At 40.6% G+C, this 24,623-nt stretch overlaps 1 long non-coding RNA gene across 2 annotated transcripts; it reads right to left on the bottom strand.

Moving 5' to 3' along the window:
- Positions 1 to 5,618: 5,618 nt before the first annotated feature.
- On the bottom strand, positions 5,619 to 24,373 carry LOC121065802. Of its 2 annotated transcripts, none has more exons than XR_005817318.1 (4): positions 23,493 to 24,373; positions 21,753 to 21,958; positions 6,868 to 6,917; positions 5,619 to 6,780 (listed from the first exon to the last, which is right to left on the bottom strand). It is a non-coding gene; the product is annotated as an uncharacterized LOC121065802 (long non-coding RNA). The 2 variants fall into 2 exon arrangements; XR_005817319.1 differs by having other exon boundaries at positions 5,619 to 6,761.
- Between the last annotated feature and the right edge of the window lie 250 nt (positions 24,374 to 24,623).

Genomic DNA, 24,623 nt, shown 5'->3' with positions numbered 1-24,623 from the left:
TTCAATCTGGAGAGAGAAAAAGAAAAAAAAAAAAAAAAGATCACAGGAAATCACACTTCTATTCTGCACTTGTAAGATTGCTAGAAGGAGCTGATGGTAAAAAGGAAGCTAAAAATCTGGAGATTTACAAGAAATAACCACTTCCCCCTCAGGGACTGTCATCATATTCTGATTTAGCGAGGGTACATTTTTCTGAATCTTAGACCAGAAATAAGACCTCTATAGTAGTTCCTCAATTTGTTAGAATCACCAATAACCAATAGTGATTTACCTTATCCATTCCAGCAGTTATTCATAGCACAGTACTTGAAAATGTTTCCTATGCCAGAATTCTAGTAAGGTCTCAGAAACTATTTACATTTCCTTTTGTACCATACACCACCATTTTCCCATTTCACCCTCTTAGGAATAACACTGTACACAGTCCAACATTTCATTTCTTTCACATTACTTTAATGCAAATGAAGACTTTATTAGAATAACTGATTGTGTATAGTGCTTGCTGATTACTGATTTGTAAGGGATAATTTGCCTGAAGTATTGAGATCTTGCCTACACAATCTTGGAGGACCTGATCTGGGAAAGCACTTCAGTGTTGAAACAATTCCCATAAATCTGATGTATCTAGTTTAGCATTTGATGTGGTTTATTTCTTTATTTATTTTGAAGTTTCCCACCCACCTAAAAGATTTCCTTTTGTTCACGCTCTAAAGCATCTCAGTTTTCAGAGAACTGGTCACTTGACTCAGCTCTTGCACTCTGTCCCGGGAACCCAGTATTCACCCAAACAGACAAACAGCTGTGGGAATGGCTCACCCTGGGTTTTGCACATGCACTGACCATGCAGCTGGTGGAATAATACACGAAATACCATGAAAACCTCCCTTTCTCTTAGACACATCCAGTCAGAGAAGGACTGCAGGGACTGCCTCCTTTTAGCATAAAGCCCAGTTTCAACAATGCAGACAGAGAGTACTCCTCACCTACATTAAAGCTGCAGTCCTCTTTCTGGGATGTACAGGGTGTGCATAGTAAATCTCCTCAACCCCCAAAAATTACTGAGCCCAGGATTTCCACATCTCATCCGGTAGTCCAGCCATTACTGCACTGCACAGCCATATCACGTTATACTCACCTTGCCTTCTCAACCATATTGAAAGAAAAAGCAAGGCCAGCTCGTTTCCTGAAAAGCAGCAGAGTGAGTAGGAGAGCGAGAAGCCCAGACCATGAATCAGAAAAGGAAAGGTCATCTTCCCACAGCCAGGAGCGAGGGCGAGGCGGGCGAGGAGAAAGGGCCTACCACTCCTTGCTGCCTGCAGGGTTTCCTGTGGGCTGCCACACAGGGTGCTCATGGACTCTCCTGGGCACAGCACTGCTCCTGCAGGCTTTGTTAATCACTGTGCTAATGTGGCAACATCCCTGATCCCTGCTTAGTGATTGGGGCCACTCACTACTCGCATATGTGACATTTTGGTGGCATTTTTTAATCAGGTAACTCTCTTCGGCCTTCAGGGTCTCTGCAGGGTGACTACCACAGCATAACCCTGTTCCTGGTTGTCCTCAATCACTTCCATAATAAGCATGAATAGTTTTATGAAAATAACTAGTGAGAACAACTGTGAAACCATTAAAAAGTATAGCTTCCTGACATGAATATAATTATCAGACCCATCAGCAGCTCCTATGACTCCAGTGACTCAACAAAAACACTACTGTGCGAACATTTGAGGTCATACTGAATTTGGAAGGCCTTGTCCCACTTCATACTCACTCCAGTTTCTTAAGATTCAGATCATCCAGTCCCTGCCCCAGCCAGTTTGATCTGATAAAGCTGTTTCCTACTATTATCTCTTAACAGTTTTGTCTTTTTTTTTTCATACCGTGCATCTTTCATGTTTCTTGTCATTGTTACATACAGACTTACATGATTTTGAAATTAAAGTTGATTTGTAAGCCCTGAAAATTAATAAACTTGCATTAAAAATGTGTATCTTTAGCTACCGTGGTAACTAAAAGATTTTACACTTGTGTTTTAAAGAACCTGTGAATAAAAGTATGTCCTTTTTGCTGTTGTACAAGTTCAGTATTTTCAGATTTGGTCCTTGTATTATTTTAGAGAAGGAACAGATCTTGCTTCCTAGCCCCATGCTATGTTGTCTCTGGAGGCCAGCAGAAATAGGAACAACACATCAGTATTGTTGGAGAGATGCAATTCAGTTGAACATGTTACTTGAACAGAAATGTTTATCACATGCTTTGACTGTCTCTGGGAAACTACTCTGACGTTTGGGTCTTATGTAGCTTATATATCAGATGTGCTGGTACTAGCAAATAAAACAGGTCCAGGACATGAAGTCAAGCTCTAGTCCAGGATCATCTGAAGCATACAACCAACTGTCCTGGGCACGACTCTGGCCTGTGCCCACTCTTACGGGCGAGGTGCAGGCAAAGCTTCCAGCCCATGCCAGTGCCATGGGGACATTTCTTGCAGGTGGTTTGGATGCCTGTGCCCTGCCTGGGGCACAAGGAAGGCACTGAGACATGGGCACATGCTGGGCCATGTCACCCAGCTTCAGAGCCAGAGAACAGAGTGAGGTCTCTTCAGTGATACCAGCACAGCTGCTGGTGTCCTCCCCACTGAGACAGCCTCTTTGTCTCTGAACATAATGGGTGGCATTGGTCATTGCCCTGCAATGAGCAACAGCTGAATTAGAGCTCTGTTACTTATTACACTCAATTATTTTTTCATAAAAGTGTTAAAAAAGATTATCAGCTAAAAATCCTTTTTTCAGTGAAGTAGAAACACAAACAGGCCAAGCAGAAGAGAACATCTTCTTGAATGCAGAACAGTATCTCAATTTCTTTGCCAAAGGTGGTATCTCTAGAATTAATTTTTTTCTGAACCCAATTAAGAATGCATAGTACCTACTTGTGGGCCTAAATATTCTGTGAATGATAATACAGGCATAGTACTATCCTGAGCCAAATACCCACTCCCAAATTTGGAAAATTTTCTTTTCATTGATGCCAAAAATTATAGTTGAACCAAGTCAGGTTTCTGAACACATCAGCTCTGCTGGGATGGAAGTAGACTGCTAAATCTTCTTCCAGAGTATGTTTTATGCTAACATGTAACATACTGTACCATTGCAAAGCTAGCTCTATTTACCTTACACAACAGTATCAGGATCAGGGAAAAATACTGCTTCACTGATAGCAAACTCTTTTGTCTGTAAAAGCACTCATAAATATGCAGACTTAAATACATGAATTTCATGTCTCCATTCCATGACATTTCCATATGCTACATAATTAAAATTGTTACCACAGCAAACAAGTGAGAGCAAAAATATTAACACATGATTTGATGAGTAAATCCTGGAAACAAGCAACACAGGGATCTACCTTAGAACATACGCAGGAAAGGAGAGTAAAAATGGTTATTGATAAATGCTTCATTGTAGTAAATTCCAGTTTTACAAAATTCAAACTTTCTACCCATACTCATTCCAAGTAATTCCTGTGGGGTCAACTCACCTCATAGTAAAGTAGGGAGACCCACACGATTTCCTTCCCCATGTCAGACTTTCCTTCATTTAGCTCAGGCGTTCTCCCTCCCACAGATATTAGTGTGAAGCCATCCAGTTAAGCACATGCAAGATGACTATGCTAAGAAAGGAAGGGTGTCTTCTCCTTCCTGCCCTCTGGGATGATCTGTGAGAGTCCCCCTGACAATGGGATGCAGTCTCAGTAGTGCTCTGAGTTGGTACCCATTCACAACAGGGGGCATGGAGAAGGTGGACCCTACTCATGTCCTTGAAGGTCAGAGCGAGTTGTGCTTGTGGACAGTGCATCTGTTAAAGCAGCAAATTAGGGAAAAGCAGATTGAGAGTTGTGCATATGACCTACATGGAGCAATAATTGAAAAAAATAATAATAATAAAGTATGATTTTTCCAAAAATTAGAGTGATTTGTTCTCCTCTTGTTAACTTTTCATTGCTTACTTCCCTGTACTCCTCGGTTCCAAGTGAAATTGAAAGAGGAAGTGTTGAAACAGCAGAGAACTTTTTGCACAGTATTTCTGGATGAAACAGAAGCACTGAGCACTGGAAATGTTCTGTCCAGTTTTGCACACTCTAAGGAAAATTAAGCAGTTTCTTTGGCAACATAGATGTGACTAGACAAGATATGAATATGAATGTAAAGTTGTAGACATCAAGGTCTGCACGATTTATCAGTGCTGTATTACATCTTACTTCTACCCCTGTGCCTCATGATTTTATAAACCATGTTTGTCTTCTGAATGAAAAATATTAAAAAGGAATAAAACAAGACCAAACAAGACCTACAATCATTTTTTATTTTTTATTTTTAAAAAAAAGGAACAAAATGTGTCAGTATTTCCCTATCATCATTTCCCTCACAAAACATAGTTGGACATCCCTGAACTATGTTTTTGTTTTTGTTTTTTTTCCCCTTTTTGCTCAAGTCTGTCTGGTTAAATCTGGTGGCTGAGAATTTCAGCACCTGGGTTAAGCCAGAAGTGCATGGAAAAGCAAAACCTCTGAACTAGCTGAGGACATAAGCATATATAGTTAACAAAGTAAAATAAGCACATGAGATTGCATGATAAATAATAACAGAATATAGTAGGAAAAAAAAAAAAAGCATAGGAGGAAGGATAGAGAACATTATTTGATATTCATGACCAAACACAGGAAAGCATGCTGTACGAACTGAAGTTTCTGAATGACCTGTATGGAATGACAGCCCTAACAAAAAGGTATTGCAATAATTAAGCTAGCAGATGAAAAATGAATAATTGCCCTGACATTTTCATGTGTTATAATATCTATCCAGGTGCTGATGGAAAAAAAAAAAAAAAAAAAAAAGGTGGTATTCCATACCACCAGAGACACTGAGTTCCTAAAATTAGATCTAGGCATGTAGTCAAATTCACTCCTAAATGGTTTCATGGATTTCTCTGTATTGTTTAGGCTGTTTGTGAGCATGTGTCTTGGGGAATAAAATGATTGTTACAAAGAGAGTGATTGCAGAGTATCACTTTAATAAAAGAAGGAAAATTCAGCCCGGGATTTTTTTTTTTTTTATTTGCAGCAATCAGAGATGAGAAAAGATAATCAAAGAGAACGTTGCCCATGCTATCTGCAAACAGGGCTAGAAGAACCTTCAAGAGATATATAATTTCTTTCTGTCCTATGCTACCTACCACTTTCCCTTAGTTTCTGTTTTGTAGACTTTTCCCAAAACTTCATGTTTTCTAAACTTATTTGTACTGCTCTTCTCTGGGCTATGTCATGAAGTCTGGGACCCAGTAATGAACAAAGTGCTCTTGCTGAGGCACAAGCAGAACTACGTACAGAATTACAAGCACAAATCTTTTTTATATATGATGCTCTTATCTCTAAATGACCTGCTTTTTTTCCAAGAGTGCCATATTACTCTTTCACTAACAATCTCAGACTTTCAGTATTACTTGCATAAACCTATTTTTATGGGAAAAAAAAATAAAATAAAATCAGGCCTCACTTTCTTTAGCTCAGTGTTACATTTACATTGAGTGAAATATATTTTGGGGACCAATGCTAATATCTGCATGTTCTTTATTCCGGTAAGAAGATAGTTTCCATCCTCAGTTTTACAGATTCCTGCCACACTTTTCTGACAAGCCATGGCAGCTTTAGTCCTGCAGTCCAGTATTTACAATACAAACCTAATTGTCTTTATTAGCCATTATATTTTTCTTAACAAATTAACATTTGAAAGGCTTGGTAATTCTATTTAGAGGGTCTGTTGTGGGAAAATCAACCTCCAACAAATGACTGAATTCCTCAAGCTCAATGCAATCATAATTGCTTGATACAAGGTACAGATTGCCTTTGTGTTTTCCTAAATGGGATTAATGCTTGGAGGATTCAGTAACTCCTCATTAACAGGCAAAATGATTGAGTGCAAATGACTTCCAAATAATGGCTTTGGTCAGATTATGAGTGTGCCAGAGAAACATATACCCTAAATGACTGAAATAGTCCTTTCAGCTTTCCCTTCTGTGCAGGCCATGGATTTGAAGGGATAATAGACTCTTAGCTAGCATAATTGTGAAGTATTTTCTTATTATCTCTGGCTAAATATCTATGTGGGCTAAGCAGAAATGCAAAATTTGAATATCATTTCCTGTCACTGCAGGAGCAGGCTGTAATATTGTGGTGGTTATCACAAAAGAGAGATCACAAATGCAGAAGTGCTTTTCTGGACTGTGCAGATCTGTTACCATTTAATAGCAACAACTTGTAGTTTAATTCAGAATTTCCATGGAGACAGAAAAAAAGAGAAGCATTTGTTATATATAAGGATGCATGCTTTTATATTTTTTCTTATTTTTTTTAATCATTATTTGTCTATATGTGAAGCAAAGCACAGAGCTCTGTGTTTTGATAAGGCACTATGCACACCCATTACATAAAATATGTGATGGAGCCAAATCACAATAGATACAAACTCTTAGCCTCAACAGTTTGAGTGTTTGAAAGGTAATTGAAGAGGTTGCAAATGAGCCTCTCAGGGCAAACGACCATGGCAGTAGGAGAATGATCCAGATTCTGTTCAAGACCTTGAAAATCATTTTGTGGACAACAAAGGGAGCCAGATCAGGATGCTGTCACACATGGTTACTTCCAGGTAACTTCCTCTTAAGTCATAACAAGCATGCAGACACCTCTAAAGCTATGATCTTACAGCACTGTAAATGCAAGGAAAACCTATAACAAATTACTAGTAGAAAATACATATAAAACACTTCTAAGATTAATAGTGGTGCTGTAATTAAGATAAAAGTCTTTACTTACCTTGGAAATGTGTTTCTGAATTTTGCCTTCTTTGATCAAGATACATTATTCTGAAAATATATAATATATAATAATAAAACATGGGGGTGGGAGTATGGGGTGGATGTATTCTCTGCACATCACACTGCGTATCTGACCAGCACACCACTGCTGGTGCTGCAAGTGTGCCCCAAGATCTCAACTGTACTAAGAACACTCAGGATAACACAGTTCTTGCTCACACAAATCTCTGCTCTATGCAGTGCTATGCTGTAATTGAGTGCTTGTCTGTTATGCTCCAGTGATTTCCATCTGCAGAATGGAAATAAGTCTAGCACTTCAAAGAGCTGAAATTATTTACTCAGCATCTTCTAAAGTATTATGTACATCAAAAGACAAGATAGCTGAATGATAATATGCAAGGATGTTGCATAAATGGCTTTAAAGCTTTTCTTATGAAAGCACTGTGTGGTTGGACTAGATAGTTTATCTACTTGCAGGAGGCAGTGTACTCCAGGAAATTTTAGTGGGTCAAAAACTAAAAGGCAGAAGTAGAAAAATATAGAGTGAAGCCTGAGTGAGAACACTTCCTATTTTAATAGAGACTTCAACAGAAATCTGTAAAATATATTATCATTCAAATCAGCTGGACAAGCAGGAAAGCAAAGTAATATGTTGGTAGAAAAGAGGAACTGTATAACAAAAAATCAGAAAAAAAATCTCCTAGCTTCATCTCTGAAGAAAGATTTCAAGCTGAAAATTATGCTCCTTACAGCTCACATGACTCAAAAAAAAAAAAAAAAACATGATGTCATTCATAGGCATGAAAGATAAAGTATAAATCTGTAGTACACCATTGGTTTGTCTCTTGTGAGAGAGGAAAGGGCCTATAATCTGCAACTGTTGGGCACTGAAGTCTTTCTAATCAAACATGATTATCGCTTTTGGCCAGGTTCCCAAGTTACACTCTGTTGTAGAACGTTGTTGTAGAAGAGCAAACCTAAGAAACAGGGAGCACTGTCAAGCAGCCTAGGAAATAGTAATGCCGTGAAATCGTGAAATTTCTCTTTAATGAGGATACATATTTTTCCTCAGCTGCAGGTAGCTGGATTTAGGTTTCATAATTACTAACTCGCTTTTGACAGAGTAGTTTTTCCTCTGCCCCCACAGGCAGATGGAAAGGTGCATCTCCCCAGAGGGAGCTGCGACAATGTCCCCAATATGTGGAACAAGCGTTTTCAGTGGGAGGTGTTCCTCAGAAAGGTGCAGCACATGTTTCCTTGTCTTTCATTGGCTTAGGCAAACGAGTTAAATGCTCTGCCTCTGTTTTGTGCAGAAAGATATATTTTTTTAATGGGAACTTCATAACTACCAGTGCATTTTCAAGACTGCTTGACATGAGTTTTAACGTTATTTGGACCTAAGTTCATTTCATTTGGAAATTTAGAAACAGATGAATTTTTTTAATATAACTGTAACTTTTTTTCTCTCCTTTGTAGATTTTCTCGCTTTCTGGTTTGTTCCCAAATGCCAGGTAAGCAGAATAATAGCCCAAGTGGGGTAAAAAAGAGAGAGAGAGAGAATAAAAAAAAAAGAAAAAAGAAAAAACAAAGACAAATCACCAATTCAATGTCACACACTATTTATCACCGAGTTGTCAACTTGTGATTCATCAACAAAATAAACCAGCCTGTTATTACACTCTGCCATGCCTCTCACGTGTGCAAAAAGTCTCTTTTGAGAGCACCTCATATTATGACATTCTCTCTTCTAAGCTTAATATTTTTAAAGGAATAAAAAGACAGTGTAGTTAAAGAAAAGTCATTTTGTTTTATCCAATGTCTTACTAAAATTGACATCTTTAAAACAGATTATTAAATCATGAATAGCAGCATAATACATACAAACATGAATCGTTCTTTACTTATAACCAGCAGCCTAGGAATTTTTATCTTATCTAACACAGAGTTTTCTAGAATATTTTTAATGATGTGGGTGGTAATGATGATTAACGTAGAAGACACAAACAGCCTTCTCAAATTTTTTCTCTTACAGACTTAATACTTTCATGTCCAAACTTGTCCACAGAAAATCTGTTAGACTACACCAAAACGTAGCTACACAAACTCTGCAGATTTGGTCTTGCTCCCCCAAGCCAGTGATCATCATGGGAATCACTGAAGATACCAGATGTGAAGATTGCATGTAATTTCCTAAGTATGGTGCAGAAAGTTGCATTAAAATGAGTTAAATGGGAACTTATCTGCAGCGCCAGGACTTGGAACAATGTTTTGGTCATAGACAGGGACAAAGGCAGGGCTGGAAAGTGCAATGAATGTGCCAGTCAGTTGTAACCTGCCAGTCCCTAGGACTGTGGGGCATGTAGGTACTTTGCAGTTCCAATCCCTGTTGCTTTAGGTGGGACACTTGGGTCTGGCCGCTGCATCTGGGTTCCTTCCTGCTGGAAACACCAAGGTGCAGAGCAGGAAGACTGTGGGCACTCATCCAAGCCTGCAAGTTGGTGAGCATGCCCAGATCCCAAGTACTAGAGAAAGCATAAGAAACCACTGTACTTTTGCAGACCAAAGAAAATTTATTCCCTGTTGTCCTAAGCATGAGGAAGTGAAAAGTGCACTAAAGGTTTACCCATACATATGCAAAGGATGAGTTTAATGGGAGCTGAAAGCTTTCAACATCTTCCCAGAGGCAAGTATAAAAAGGTTGGTTTAGAATTCTTGGCAGAATTTGCCCAAATATAAATAAATGTTGCAGTGGAGAAAACGCTGTTTACCGAATAAGATAGGCTTGTGCCTAGGCTAGTCAGAATGAGCCCTGACCTCTGGACCATCAAACTGCAAATCTCCTGACCTACACCGACATCTCCCACTCCCACCCCTGTGCCTGCAAACCCTTGTGCAGAGTGAAGGCTGAGCTTCCTCCTAAGTGCAGAAAGGACAGAAGCCTACCCTGCCAGAAGCTCACCCACTGCAGTTTGAAAAGCACTGTGTTGGTGACCACCTCTTGCTAAGAGCTGAAGTATACAAGTACCCTAGCTCTGTTCCCACCATGTAGCATAAGCCACATCTTGGCCCTACAATGCAAGAGAGGAAGAACTCTCGTGCAATCTGGCTCCAGCCATAGCAGAAATGCAGCACCAGTTAGCGTTGGTTCCAACTAGCCCTAACAGCTCAGACATCTGCTCAAATACAGCCAAGCATTTTCATGACACTACCAATGAACCTAGGGACTCTGCAGGACTAATCTCTGTATTTGGGTTGAGCTATAAATGTGTATATGAAACGTGAAATGAGCGTGAACTTTTTCAAGGATAAATCTCAGAGCTCTGTGTTGGGCTAGGACTGGTAGACTGCACTGATTTACACCGACACAGTTTGGCTCCTTAGATCTTTTCTCACAGTTTTGCCAAAGAATAATATTATTTATTATTAAAACAATTCACAGAAGTCTGAGGATATTACACATATTGTTTTAAACTGACATACTGTATAATAAGAAATGAATCAAATTTTACATCATCATTAACCTAGGGTCACGTTCCATCCCAGTTTGAGTGAGACAGTCCTGATTTTGTGGGAAATATTTTCAGGGCAAAGACTGAGGGAACAAAAAATTAAATGCCATGAACACTTGAAACACGTGATAGTGGGCACCATGTGTGTCCTGTCTGGCTGTTTAGCAAGACTGTACTTCAGAGCCAATGCACTGAACTTCATTCAGGACCTCCATGTTTAAAAAAAAAAATAGTAATAAAAATAACAGTGAAAACAGATGCCAAATCATAATTTTTGAGCATAAGCAAGGGGAAAAAACACTGTAGGTCTCCTGGTCAGTACCTACAGAAAATTTTAGAGGAATTTTAGGGGGCAGATTTTAGACCTTGCTAGAACAATACAAACCAACACCTATACAAGTATGCTCCTTGGGGAGGTGTCTCCTTACAAAGATGTCAAAGCTATCTTAATACATCTGTCTCTTTGTATGTATTTGGACTGTTTTTCCTCCAAGCTTGCTAGATGAGTCCGTGGGCAGTATAATAAGGAACAATCTAATCAAGGATTTTGACATTTATTGTGGTTACACAACCACAATAAAAATATTTAATATTGAAATATTTTTTTCTTTCTTTCAAATATTGGTAACATTATAGAAATGTTAAAAACATATTCTGAAAATTATTTTTAATATATATAGAAATACAGTGTACATTGTTCAAGGGATACTACAGAGCAGACTAACCTTATTATTCCTGCTCATTCTGAAAATAACTGTCCCTAATTTTTGTAGTTACAAGCCATGTAATACAGAAATGTGATACACCCATATTCCTGAGCCTCAGAAGACTGAGATAATACTTACCAGAACTTCAGATACCAAAAATCTTTTGTAGCTACCCAATCCTTCTTTAATGATCAATAGTGTAAACTTACAATATTTTAGTTTAAAGCTGTTAGCCTTTAAATCCCCCCAATTTTTCAAGCTGAATAAAGGGTTAGACCAATCATTTGAAATCTGATTGCTCAGCTGTACCCTGGGCAGCAAACCAAATTTGTTTAAGACTAATTTTATTTCAGGCTTGAGAATTTTGGTCATCAAAGGTTGCTTCAATAATCATGTTAGCTTTACATTGGAACAGATGCTTCTAACTGTAGGACTAAAGTCCTCAACTGAAGCCTTTACTTAGATGAAGCCTTTATTCAGACAAAACTCCAATTTATCCCTTTAAACACAAGTCAGTGTAATTTGTGAAAGCACTGAAGGAGCACTAGAGACTAAGCTAGCATTCTGCCTGGAGTTTGTCCTGCTAGTCTGTGGATGACATCTGCTTTCTAAACATAAGATGCAATGATGTTATTTAAAATATCTGAAAAAAAATGACAATTTCCAGAGGTGGGAATAATTTTGGACCATAAATTCTGAGTATAACAAGTCAGCATGGAAAGTCTGGAGAGTAATTTGAACTTCTGTTTTGATTGTAACTTCAGTTGTATGGCTCGTGGTTGCAGGAAAAAAATAAAAAACAAAAAAAAAGAGAAGAGATTTGGCTGGGGATAATTTAACAGCAAATAATAAAAACATCAGTCTCACAAGACAGGTTCTAATTTGCAGAAGGTCTGAAAGAAATACCATGAACAATATAATCCTCTCTAGGTTCCCACCCTGTTTGCGAAGATGAGTCAGTAAATCAACACTACAAAGTTTTCAACCACTTTTGACTCCTTCCTTAGGAAAGAGCTCATTTTTGTGGCACATCTAACAAATAATTCATGCAATAAATGTTGTGACATCTACCTTGACAGTTGCTTTCTCTCATTCATAAGAATCACTTCATTATTTGATATTTTGCTATTGCAGTTGAGTTGGATGCAGCAGTACATATTGTATAGTAAAGGCTTATTTGGGCTTTGTTGGAGTTGTCTTGAATGCAGCCTGAGAAAGGATATCTGTTGATATTCAGTGAAGGTGAGGAGCAAAGACAGAAGTGCTCAGGGCCAAAGGGAACCAGGACTGGAGAAGAAGGAACTGGCTAGGCAAGGGGACTCAGAACAAGGGACGAGAGAGGAGATAGGGACGGTGTCTGAAAGCAGACTTAGATGGAAGAGCTAGGCAGGTTGCCCTCAGACAAATTGGGTAGAACGGGATGGCAACAAGGTACCTCAATGTGGACATCTGTTCCTGAGAAAAGGAGTGGGCCTGGCTAGCTAAGAAGAGGGAAGTAGAAGAGAGAAACGGGGTGAGCAAGATACAAAATTAGGATGTGCAGAAGTTAAAAAGAACAGGGAAGAAGTGGTTGAGTTCAGGAAAAAAAAAAAAGAACAAAGAAAAAAAAAAAGATTAAAAAATCCACGTTCCCTAGGACACTTCAGAGACCAGGGCTGATTCCAGAACTGCTTCATGGAAAAGCTTCTTGCAATGCACATCTCTTCCTCCATTTGTGACGCAACCTGCTTCCTTCCATCACTTCCTCTCTCATAGGTCCATAGATAGATTTAAACATTACAATGTCACTTTAGACTACATGGCAGAATTTAGGAGACTTTTATTTGCTTCTTAAAAAGAAAAAATAGATTAAAAAAAAAAAGAAAAGAAAAGGAATGGAAGGAAGGAAAGAAAGGAAGCAACGGAGGGAGGGAGGGAGGGAAATCGAAAACGAAAAGAAAGAAAGAGAAAGAAAGAAAGAAAGAAAGAAAAAGAAGAAAGAAAGAAAGAAAGAAGAGAAAGAAAGAAAGAAAGAAGAGAAAGAGAGAAAAGAAAGAAAGAGAGTAAAGAAAGAGAAATAGAAAGAAAGAAGAAAGAAAGAAAGAAAGAAAGAAAGAAATACAAGAAAGAAAAGAAAGAAAGAAGAAAAGAGAAAGAAAAGAAGAAAGAAAGAAAGAAAAAAGAAAGAAAGAAAGAAAAAAGAAGAAAAAGAAAGAAAAAAAAAAAAGAAAGAAAGAAAATTCATGAAAATGACCATCAAAGCCCTGAGTGTCTTATTGGCCCTACCAGCCTTACCTGGTTCCCCTCCTCATCCCTGGCCATGGGCTAGGAGCCCCATTTCAGCTCAGCCCAGGGCCTTAAGTCATCACTGGCCCCAGTGATGCTGCAGAATACCAGTCTCCAGCCCTGTCCTCTGCTCTCCTGGACTGTGTCCTGCCATGTGGGCATCACCTTGCTAGGGCTGGGCTGGGCTTGTGTCCTGGCTCCAGCTCCATCCCAGGACAGCCCCACTCTTCCTGCTCCCTGAACTTCACATCCCAATCACATCAAGAGATTATAAGAATAGCAAAGTCAAGCACTTGGAAATACAGCAAGAATACAGATAACTTTAATCTGAATTTGGCCCATTCCTACCAAAACACTTTGTAAACATAAAAAATCCTATGACAGAATAAATTATTTGGTCTTCCATTAAAATGTTTTTGTAGTGTAGAGTGACAAAGAAAGTGTCACTTGCTGAGCAGCAAAGTAAAATTCTAACAATGATCTTCTAAAAGAACTTTGGTGCATTTGTGAAGTTGGTAAAAGTCTGGTTAGGATGAACTATTGTATGAATGGCAGTGCTTCAACTAGTAGTCCAAATAAATCAAAATAACTTCCTTCTTTCAATGTTCCCTTATCACAAGCTGGATAGAAGCTGTTCACTTTCAGAAATTGTCAGTCTAGATTGTTTGCATAGCCTGTGTCTGCCTGGAGATGAGTCAATTCTGTTGAATCAAGGTTGTGTTTGATTTGGTCTCTCAGTAATGTTACAACTCTGCTTTCAGGTCTGGCTGTATTTTAACTCCCACACTGCGCCTGAATGTTTTTTATGGTATCCACCTACCATGTACCTTTCTTAGATTAAAGATTTCTGTAGTTAAGTCTTTTCAGCTTTTCCATGTAGGTATGACAAGTCAATACCACAGGACATTGCTTCCAAAACCCACATTAAATGTGAAACATAGTATAAGAACAATTTTCTGACAGATCTTTGGAAAAAAAAAATAGGCCTAAACAAACCCGATCTTTAGACTTAGTTTTTGGTTTCCAGTGAAAAAGAGTTAATTTCCTGAAATCAGTGATGTTCTGTTACAGTTCTTATCTCATCACTCTTGTTCACTTCCAAGAATAGTAGACAGATATTAGACATCATCTGATGTGATAACATGTTATGTTTATAAGTTTGATATGAATCATCCTACAAGTAAAGCTGTGGCACCAAATTTACTGCTCTCTGTACAGGATCTGGCATACAAATTAGTCTGCTGCCATAAATTTGAATTATGGCACAGGAAATACCAAGCTTACCCACTTACCCTATAGTAAAACCAAAATACTTACCTGGATGATTTGCCCTAAAGTGATTGATGCATGACAAGTTTTAATTATGTGTTTTACCCTGGACCTGCCCCACCACCAAAAAAAAAAAAAAAAAAGCTACTAGGCAAGCTACTAGGCAAAAATAAAAGACAACTTTTGAAGAGAAAGCTGATACATTATTAAGAAGCTTTTGTGTAAGTCAGTTAGAAATGCCTTTTGTCTTATGTAGAAGTTAAGCAATGGTGTGTGTTATAGGTGTGTGTGCATCAGGTCTCCATTTCTCTGTTAAGGTCTGACTGTTGAATGATGGACAGCTCTTCCCAGCACCAAATGGGCTACGAAAACACTGGGGAGCCAGTTGAAATGCTGAAATGTGTTAGAATAAGACTCAATGCAATGCTTACTGCTATCAGTGGGTGACTGCAAAACAGAAAAGAGTCAACAGGAGACAGAAAGCAGCTTTTTGATTACAGCACTGTCTGTCAAACCATGTTTTTAAAAGATTTTGGTTAACAAGAGGAGGTTAAATATGAAAGCAAGTTGTGTACCTGTATGTCATGTGAGAGCAAAACGTGGCACATGATGCTAAACCAATTTTAAAAAGGTGGTGGAAAAAAAGGGGCTTGTAAGGAGCTGCCAAATCCAACAGGCAGAGAGAGGCAGGGCTGCCCTCAGCATGCCTCCAGGTCTGGCGAGGCCAAAGGGCGCTCACACAAGCACACGTGTACGCTGCATATGCACATATAGACACGGCCAGCCACGCAGATCAGCACAGCCACGCTCAGCACTCACATGAATGCAAACGGCACCAGTGGCCTCATCCTCTTCCCCTCTTTGGCTGAATTTCTGTTAATAGGAATACACATGTATGCATGCATAAGTTGGATCGCTCCAGCAGCTCCCCAGCTGAGACACTAGGTTTTCTGACCCCTGGATCCCAGTCTCCTCAGTTGCTGGCACCTGGGCAAACGAGCCCCTGAGGCTGCAGCCCTCCTGTGCCCAGACACACGGACCACACACACAGACAGACCTCTCCATCTGCCCCAGACACTGTGGTCTCTGCAGCAGTTGCCCTGGACCTCCCAGTCCCCGTGGTAGCCAAGTCCTCTGGTGGTCTCAGACACAGAGACACAATTATCTTACAGCTGCTTTGCAATCCAGCTCCCAGGACAGTTATCCTACTTGCTGGCTAGTCCAGCTCATTATTTGCTAGCCATCGCACACCAGAACAGTTACTCTCACTCGCTGCGGATGCTGGCATGCAGGCATGTAGGCCTCTGTGACCCATGGCCTGACTCCAGCTGCCGGTACGCAGAGCTCCATACACACACATGCACACAGAAGGCAGTGCCCTCGGTCAGAAATGGAGCTGATCACCTCGATCCCTCCTTTTCCCTGCCTTTGCTTCCTCCTCCACAAATCCCATAATAAGCTTTGTGCAGTCCCCAAATGCACTTCCCCTACATCCTGTAATGTGTCCCATACCCTCAGACTGAAGGTTGCTCTGGAGAGCAGCTGCCGCCGGTGCTGGTGTCACCCCTGGTACATGGAGCTGATGGCACTGCTGGGACAGCCCCGTCAGGGACTGTGTCCTTCTCTCTGACTGGGACATGGGGTTCCCTGACAGCCATCGTGCTCCTTCATGTCTGTGGAGAGGAGATTTTTATCACAAAGCATCACTATCGGATTGGATCTGATCATGCAGTTTTATAGCTGAGACATGAGGAAACCCTGTTAATCTCACCTAGGAACTGCAGGCATATGGAGGAGGGGCCCTGGCAAGACCATGGTGAGCCCGTGAAGTCTGTCTTTAACAGCAGCTGGAATACTGCAAGCAAAATGAACTGCCAGTTCAGACTGAATCTTGAAAGGGGCTCTGTCATTGTGAACACAATGAGGAATCAAAAACACCACAAGAGACCTGAGGCAAAAATCTCCAAGGCCATGTTCACAGGCCTTATGGGAAAAGGAGTCCCACAAATTAGAGCAAAAGCAGACAGCGAGATGATATGTGCTGTTTGTTAGAAACACAAGAGGCTCAGTGGTTTATATTTCTTTGCTTGAGTGTGGCATTACCATTCAAGTGTGCAAAACCTGAACAAACACAAAGGCATCAGACTTGCTAGGCCAGGGCAATTACTCCTGTAATAAAGAGCAGCATTGCAGCAGAAGGTATCGAACCACCTTTTTCATTGAAAGCAGAAGGGACTTGCATTAGTTTTGATAGAGATCTGTAGGTCAGTGTAGGAAAGACCTGCTGATCTGGATTAAAACATTGGGCGCCACAGAAACATTACTGCTGTGTATAAACCGGAATAGCTCAACCACAGCAGCCATTGCAGCTATTTCCCAGAAGATCCCTCTGTTGCCCTAGGCCACTGGGATGGTAGTAACTCTTGGCTCCTCTGTGCCAAGCACCACATGAATCAGATATTACATGCCTCCAGCCTCCCACTCCATCCCCTTAAAGTGGAAGCAAAAGCAGCAAAGGTTTTTGGTTGCTTTCTCCCAGGCTATTTGCAAATGCAAAGGAAGGTACTGGCTGCTGGGGCCCTATAGCTAATCCACATCTCCTTGCTGTGGTGCCCATAGAGGGGTGTCCCCAGCCAGCTCTGGTGAGCCACTCTAGTCTGAGTAATGAAAGCTTTGTAAGTGTTTGAAACTCCCCTGCCTGGCAATGTTATCTGTTACCTGTCAAATACTTTATATTTTCTGAGAGAAGGGATGGTGGAAGGAGGAGTACTCAGTGGAGGTGCTGACACCGCTTGCTTGGAACCACTTGTATGTCTCAGCCTTTGTCACACTTTGTTAAAGGCTGCAGACAATGACAGAATTAACCTGTGGGGTTCTGCAATGCATCTCTTGCCCCCATCCCATCCTCTGTCCTGTATCCCCCTGTTGTCCAGGCAGCATGTGACAGCCTCCGCCCCTGCATTTGCTCCCCAGGGAAAAGCAGGCACAGCTTGCTGGGGCTGCTGCATGCCCAGGTCTTGCTGCAGAGCTGGGAGATGGCCAAGGCACATACCTGGGAGGAGCTGAGTCACAGCATGAGAGACTCCTTGGCTCCAAGGTGTTTGCTGAGCAACATGTTACATGTTGTGACCTTAGCCACCTTTCAAATGGCCCTTGGCCCTTTTACATTATAAAGGCAGCATGCTGCAGTTGGTTTTGCCATCCATCCACCTACAAATCTGTCAGAGAAAGCAATAGGGAAAAGCTTACAGTCATTTTGGACAGTGAGACGTATTATAAGGAAAATTAATATGTCTTTTCTATCCTCTATTTTTAAATCCAGTTTACCTTTTAGGGAGAAGCTGCCCCCTAAATGATGATGGAGGAAAAAGGAAAAAGAAAGAAAGAATAGATTTTTCTTTCCTCCCCCAAACATATAGTTTCAATAAAATTCTTAGTGGGAACGTTTCACTGTCATTAGCGCTAGAAAAAAGAAATCTCATCTGTTTCCACTGTAGCCTCATGTTCTGTCATTCTGTTACTCTTCATGTAAATTATTGTAAAATACTGCTGCTGTTGTGCATTCCCCTCTCTGTCTGCTCTGGGAGACATCACCTTGGGGCCACCAGAGCAGCTCTTCTGTTCTGAGTGCTTTACTCTCTAGCTTGTAAAAGGATTTTTCATTATTGCAAGGTACACTTCTGTTACACCTAGAACATTTCTACCCCAAGGTAGTGTCAGACTGGCTTCACCCAGAAATGCAGCCACGGCACAGCAATGGTTTGTTAAATGCTGAATAAAAGATATTGTGTGCTAGAGTTTTGCCCAGTGAAGGACAAAGAACTGCACTATCCTGTAACCACTGTATAATGCGGTCAGCAAAACCTTCGCCTTGTTGTACCCCCTAGCTCTGCCCTTAGCTGTGTCGTTGTGTGCCCTTTGTTATCCACAAAGTGTAAAAAGGCTGTGCTGATTTAGGCCTCAGTATGACATTTTTCAATACTCTAATGATCCAGGAGCATTTCCTAAGAGCATCTAGAAGTATTTTCAAAAGGTGACTCACAGCACACCTTTCTGGGTTCTCCTTCAGTTGGAATCATAGAAAGCAGATCCCACATTGCATTCCCTCTTGAACATCTGTGAAAAATGTAACACTTACCCAAGAAACTGTGGCATGAAACTTTGCACGCCCGCATCCTTCTTGTTGAGCAGGGAAGATGAAGCGGTCACTAGGCCACTACTCTCACAGGTCCCTCAGTTCCAAAAGAAAGTGAACAAGTCTCTGGAAGTAATTTTTCAATTTGCTGGGGTTTTTTTTTGTTTGTTGTTTGTTTGTTTTTTCTCAAAAATGAATGTCCACCTTTATTTGAGGCCTTTTTTTTTTTTTAAGTCAGCACAGAATGCTATTTGTGTCAACCTTCAACTTCACTCCTACAGTCCCAGTCCCATAGGCTTACAACAACAATAAAAAAGCGCCACATGATCTAGACAGGCATGGATGCCCCAAGCCACTGACCAGAGGTAAGATCTTCTGGATTTGTGAAATGGAAGAAACAAAGGAAAATACAAGTGTGTGAAAGCGCTGGGGAGAACAAGCACTCTGCTGCTGACATGCAGAAGGACACTACGTCTGCCTTGAGAAGCCTCTGGCCCCACAAAACAGTGATGTTAAACTTCAACTGCCAGAAGCAAAGAGAAATTAAATGCAAGTTTTTCCTTTCGCAAAGCCATTGATAAGCTCCGTCTTCCTACATGAGAGTAAATCATAGGCAATTTAAAATTCTGCATTGCAAATAGGTAAGAGAACTTCAGAAGCCTCATTCAGCGCCCTCATCCCTCTCTCCCAGTTCTTGGATTCTCTTACAGAAAGACTACTACTGTAGTTGCCCTATTTTTGGTATTCGTGCTAAATATTTCCTGCTAGCTACCCTAGCTGATAGAATACTGAGTTAAACAGATCAGAGATGTGACTCACTGTGGCTGTTCTTGTGCTGCCTTCTCACCCATTTAATATCACTTCCTCAAAGGAGAAGGGTGAACTCTTCCCAGCGCTTGCACTTGGCACATTGTTTGCACTCACATTTTTGGAGAACAGGACAAGGAAAATTAGAGCAAAGCCCTGTGAAATCAAGCTGACAGATCCTGCAAAATCCGAGACACCTTTCAGAAAGTACAGTAGCATTTTCTAAGCCTCAGAACCTCATTCCAATTGTATCAAAAAGTTTTTAGTGTTAATTCTATTACTTTTCTTTTTCACAGTTTTCTGTTACTGTATCCATGAACTCCATTTGGTAACGAATTCCAGTACAAGTGTATTGCCTATTTCCTGTAGTTTAAGGCTGTTCTGAGCTGGCAAGACACAAGGCTAAAACATATACCTTACAGGGAGAGATTCCTGACCAAAAAAAAAGAAGAAAAAGGCAGAGACTGGTTTGCATCCATTCATGTAGAATGATATGTCCCTGCAGAATATCACACTGACTGCAATCATACTTCACCTGCAACCTTGGGGAAAACACAAAAACCATCCCTGCAACATCCAGATGGTGCAGCGAGAGGCTGGAGGGAAGAGAAACACTAAAGTTCCCTAACTGCGCAGAAGCAGCCAGAGCCACTCTCCAAGAGCTACACAAAAGAGGCTTTGTCTCAGCTGATGAGAGATCCCTTTGAAGCTTGGGAATCCTGACTGGCAGCATTTCATATCTGGCCATCATAGGGTTGGAGCAATGAAGAATGGAAAAGAGGGAAAAGATGGGAAAGGAGGAAAGCAGGAAGGAGAGAAGGTAGAATCAGCTCAGAACAGACCTGGCTGAGAGCCCGTGATGTCAACATACATTTTGCATTACCACACCCATGCCATTTTTTGTTTTAAGGCTTTCTTATCAAATGGAAATTTCCAGTCTATTTTTGACTTTTTGGTCAGAAGGCGGGAAACAACTCATAGCTGCAAAGACATATTACAACTTGCTGTTAAAAACACAGAAGTCCTCAATGTAAAGATACATCATAAGATATAATAAGCCTATACTGAGAGCAGGCACTTTCATTTTTAAGAATGCATGCATTGCCAGCTTATCTATCAGATTACAGACATTTTTTTAAATGACCTAATTCTGACTACCTGGAAATAAACTGATATTGTTTGATTATTTAATATTTCCAGATTTAGAAAACTCTAATTCACTTCCTGCTTCTATACTGTACTGGGTTACAAATATTTTTACCCTTCTGTGTTTTGCTTTCTCCAGTTACAAATTGCACAGCTTCCTTGTTGAAAGCTCTAACAATGTCATAGCTGATTCCTGTACAGCAGCAAGCATTTACTCTTTAAGATGTAAAACATTCTAAAAGTTACACAATCTGTTCCCTTAAGATGTTTTCTTCACCACTGTCAACTTCCCATTTCCCTATTATATAAAACTCAAAAACTTCATTCACCTCTCTGGTCAACTGTTCTTTTGTCTTTTCATTATTCTATCTTATTCAATTAAATGTCATTAACTGTAGCTGCAGTGGCAGAAAATACAAAGTAAATTAAGCTTCACCTTCAAGCCTTGAATACAAAAAGAATCAAAAATTTATTTCATTTGTGATATTCTATTATTGATTCTGTTATTTTCTGCTCCTCTATTTAAAATGCATAACTCTGATCTTATGAGCAAAGAATCCTAATATTAGATATTTCAGAGAATGCAAGTGCTAACCGTAAAACTTTTCATTGGATATAAAAGGGCACTAGAGACTACTCTCCACATTTAATAATAGGACTGGCTATGTTTCACTGAAGCCAAAGCAAGAATGGTAGAGAAAGGATTAGACCTCAAGCATTTGTGATTCTCTCACAAGTTTTGAAACTAAATCTTGCTTTTCTTGAAAATATCAAAATTTCTCTTTCTTCCAAGTGTATTTCCCAGTGCTTTCACCAATTGCACTTTTCTCATAAATTGATAGGCTTTCAAGATTTTCTTCATCATTTAACTATAATAGGATCTCTTATGAAATGTTCATCATAGGGACCACCAGCCACGATGCCTGATCTGTATGCAGCTCAAAGATGATGTCCAGTGACCAGCCACAGAGCTTTACCAGGGCGTTGTCATGCTCACACGCCTCCACAGTGCATCTGTATGGGGCTCAGCTGCCTTCCAACTCACCTGTGTCTTCCTGGGAGGCTCCTGGGGGGCCAATGCCCATTCCCCTGCTTAGGAAGAGACTCTCTTGGAGTTGCCTTCCCCTCCACTCCCCAAACAGCTGATAATTCTCTGGCCACTGAAGAAATGGTTGTGAGGGGAGGTACACGAAGGAAGGTTGCCTATTCCTTGATTAGTGCTTTCAACTTTGCTCTAATGTGTGAACACCTCTGGGGAAAAATAAAAAATAAAAGAAAAAAAAATATTTCAGCGTTATCCTCTTCTTCCTACGGCTCAAGACAGGAAAGTAAAGAAAATCCTCTGATGATTAATTTAAAGGGCAAGGAGGGCAAGGAGTTAGGGATTTTTATTTTGCACATCTGAGTGGATATCAATGGATGTTGACATTTTTCCTTAAGGTTTACTATCTGTCCTCAAAGGGTAGAAGTAGCTGGGAGAAAGTCTCTGTTGTGGATGGGAATAGGAGACTGAATTACCAACCCCTTTAGCCTCAAAAAATAAATGAATAAATATTTAAACTCTCTAATGTAATTTATTTGGGACTTGCCTACAACTCTCATGCTCACTGATTTCACTTAATCTATGCTGGCGGAGTACATCAGGCTGGCAGAAGTGCTGCTGCAATACAGTGCCCTGACTCCATTAAAACACCAAGCTGCAGCTAAACCGGAGCAACCTTATGTTTATCAAATCCTCAGCTGGCCCTGATGACTCAGGAGGGAAGCCATCCCTAGAAGAGGGAAGCGTAAGCAGGCTGCCCTCCACTGCACACCTGGAAGTCTGCATTTATGAAAAAAGAAGACCCAGCAGATCCCCGTGCCAGGGGATGGACTGTCACCCTTCTGTGTTCCCCTCCCCAGGACGTTATCCCCCTGAAACAGCTTCTCTTAGCTCTCGAGGCAGCAGTCAAAGAGCTCAGAGCAGAGCCACTCTGTGATTACACTTCACTTGTGCTCATGTGAATGCTTTATTATGGTCTTTAAAGCAAAAGCAAACATGCTTTATTTTTTCTATATCTTCATTTCAGTTCCCTGTGTCATATGGGTGAGACACAGGAGACTGAAGGACTGAAGTAATGACCCCCTTAACCTCAAAATAAATATGTATGTAAGTATGTATACATATAAATATTAAAGCCTATGAATATAATTTCCTTGGGAATTGTCTACAGCTCTTGTGCTCACTAATTTCACTTAATTTACCAATCGTGAGCACAAGGCCTAAGTTCCAGGTGATTGTCACCCCACCTTATCTACCACTCTGCACTCATATGAAGCCCCTTTACTCACAACTCGCTGCTGCCTCTGATAACCCTCCAGTTTGGGATGCTCGGGGCTCAGTCTGAGACAGACCAGTGAAAAGACAAAAGTCAGCAGTCATTAAAGGAGACTCATTAGGGTTCAAGCACACCCACTACCTCTGCCACGATTCACTTGACAGGGAGCAGAGTGCCATGACTGAAATCTAGCTCATCAGCACCAAGTCAAATATTTGCCATCTCTCCAGGTAGGTCCCACTTCACGTCTGAGCTGGCGCCAGCTGGGCTCCTCACTGTTAGCTGATGAGACATCATAAAAGCAACTGTTGCCTTATACGCAAACAGGTACTTATTAACGTCTCCTTATTGGGTCTGACACAGGGTAATATCTCCTGTATTCTTTCTGAATTAAGTACACACAGGCGCTGAGAGCTTTAGCTGTAATGATCATTACTGCTGATAGCCAGGAACATCAGGGCACTTACCACCAGCCAATTGCTCCTGTCCTGGGAAGCTCTTCTGGGTGTATGAGGTATACACCCCTCTGCTTCCTCTGGGACTTTGCTCTTCCTTCTCCTGAGCTCTTCAAGGTTGTGCCATCATCGCACAGAATTGCTTTCCTTTTTTTTTTTCCTCTTTGAAAGGAGTATTTTCTTTCTTGCATGAGGTCTCGTAGTTTCCTTGCCAGGCTCTGTTACTCTGAGTAGTCAGACAGGAATTGCACTATGACAGTTACAGCTGCAAGCTTTCTGCTGAAATTTTGGGAGGCAGTGATCTATTCATTTCAGTCAAGTAGCCCAGCATTTTTCTCTGGACTTACAACATGCACAAAATAGATATTTCTTCTTCTCTCCTATCCCCTACCAAAACACAGCCTAGCTTTTATATAGTCATTTGCAGCTATAGTTCTGATAGCACATTGAATAGAGGAATTACTAATACTGTTTCAAGATGGGAAGTTCAGCAGAAAAAAATCAAGCAACATACCCCAGATCGCTGAGCAAGCATGACACATATAGTAGTAAAACCCAGGTCTACTGTGCAGAGGAGCCTTCCTGTACAGCATAGCAGAGTTGCAATGGAGTCCAAGTGCTGAAGGGCTCCTTCAGGTCTTCTACAGAATAAATAAATACTATTTCCCACTAACACTCCAGGCATTTCCTGCTATTAAGCTGTTCGTTGGTTAACATAGCAATGCCAAAAGATCAGTTTTAAAATATTTGGCACTCAGAGCCACAATTAGGCTCAAAAAAAAAGACGTTGCCCAGATTGTTAGAGGTGAATAACACTTGCATGTTGCACTCTCTTGGCACCAACTGCTTGCCCAAGTGCCTGGATATAAGTTATGTCCCTAGCAGATGTCAACCAAGTTAAAAAAATTGTTCTCTATTGTAAGTTCACATTATTTCCAGCATGTTGGATAGTATCTGTGATAAAGAGCTTTGCATCTGACTGAAAGAAGCAGCTTTTCTTCTCTGAGCCGAGCAAGAACTGACTTTCCCAACCCTCCCTCTTTTTTCTTTCAGGCACCTAATTGTCTTGGGAAAAAAATGACCTGTTTATCAAGTTAACAAAACAACTGCTCTCCAGAACAGACCAATAAAACAGGATTTATA

The sequence above is a fragment of the Cygnus olor genome, chromosome 2 (genome assembly GCF_009769625.2).
Source record: "Cygnus olor isolate bCygOlo1 chromosome 2, bCygOlo1.pri.v2, whole genome shotgun sequence".
NCBI lineage: Eukaryota > Metazoa > Chordata > Aves > Anseriformes > Anatidae > Cygnus > Cygnus olor.
Note: the sequence above shows the minus strand (reverse complement) of the source record. Positions and strands in the feature narration are given on the sequence as shown.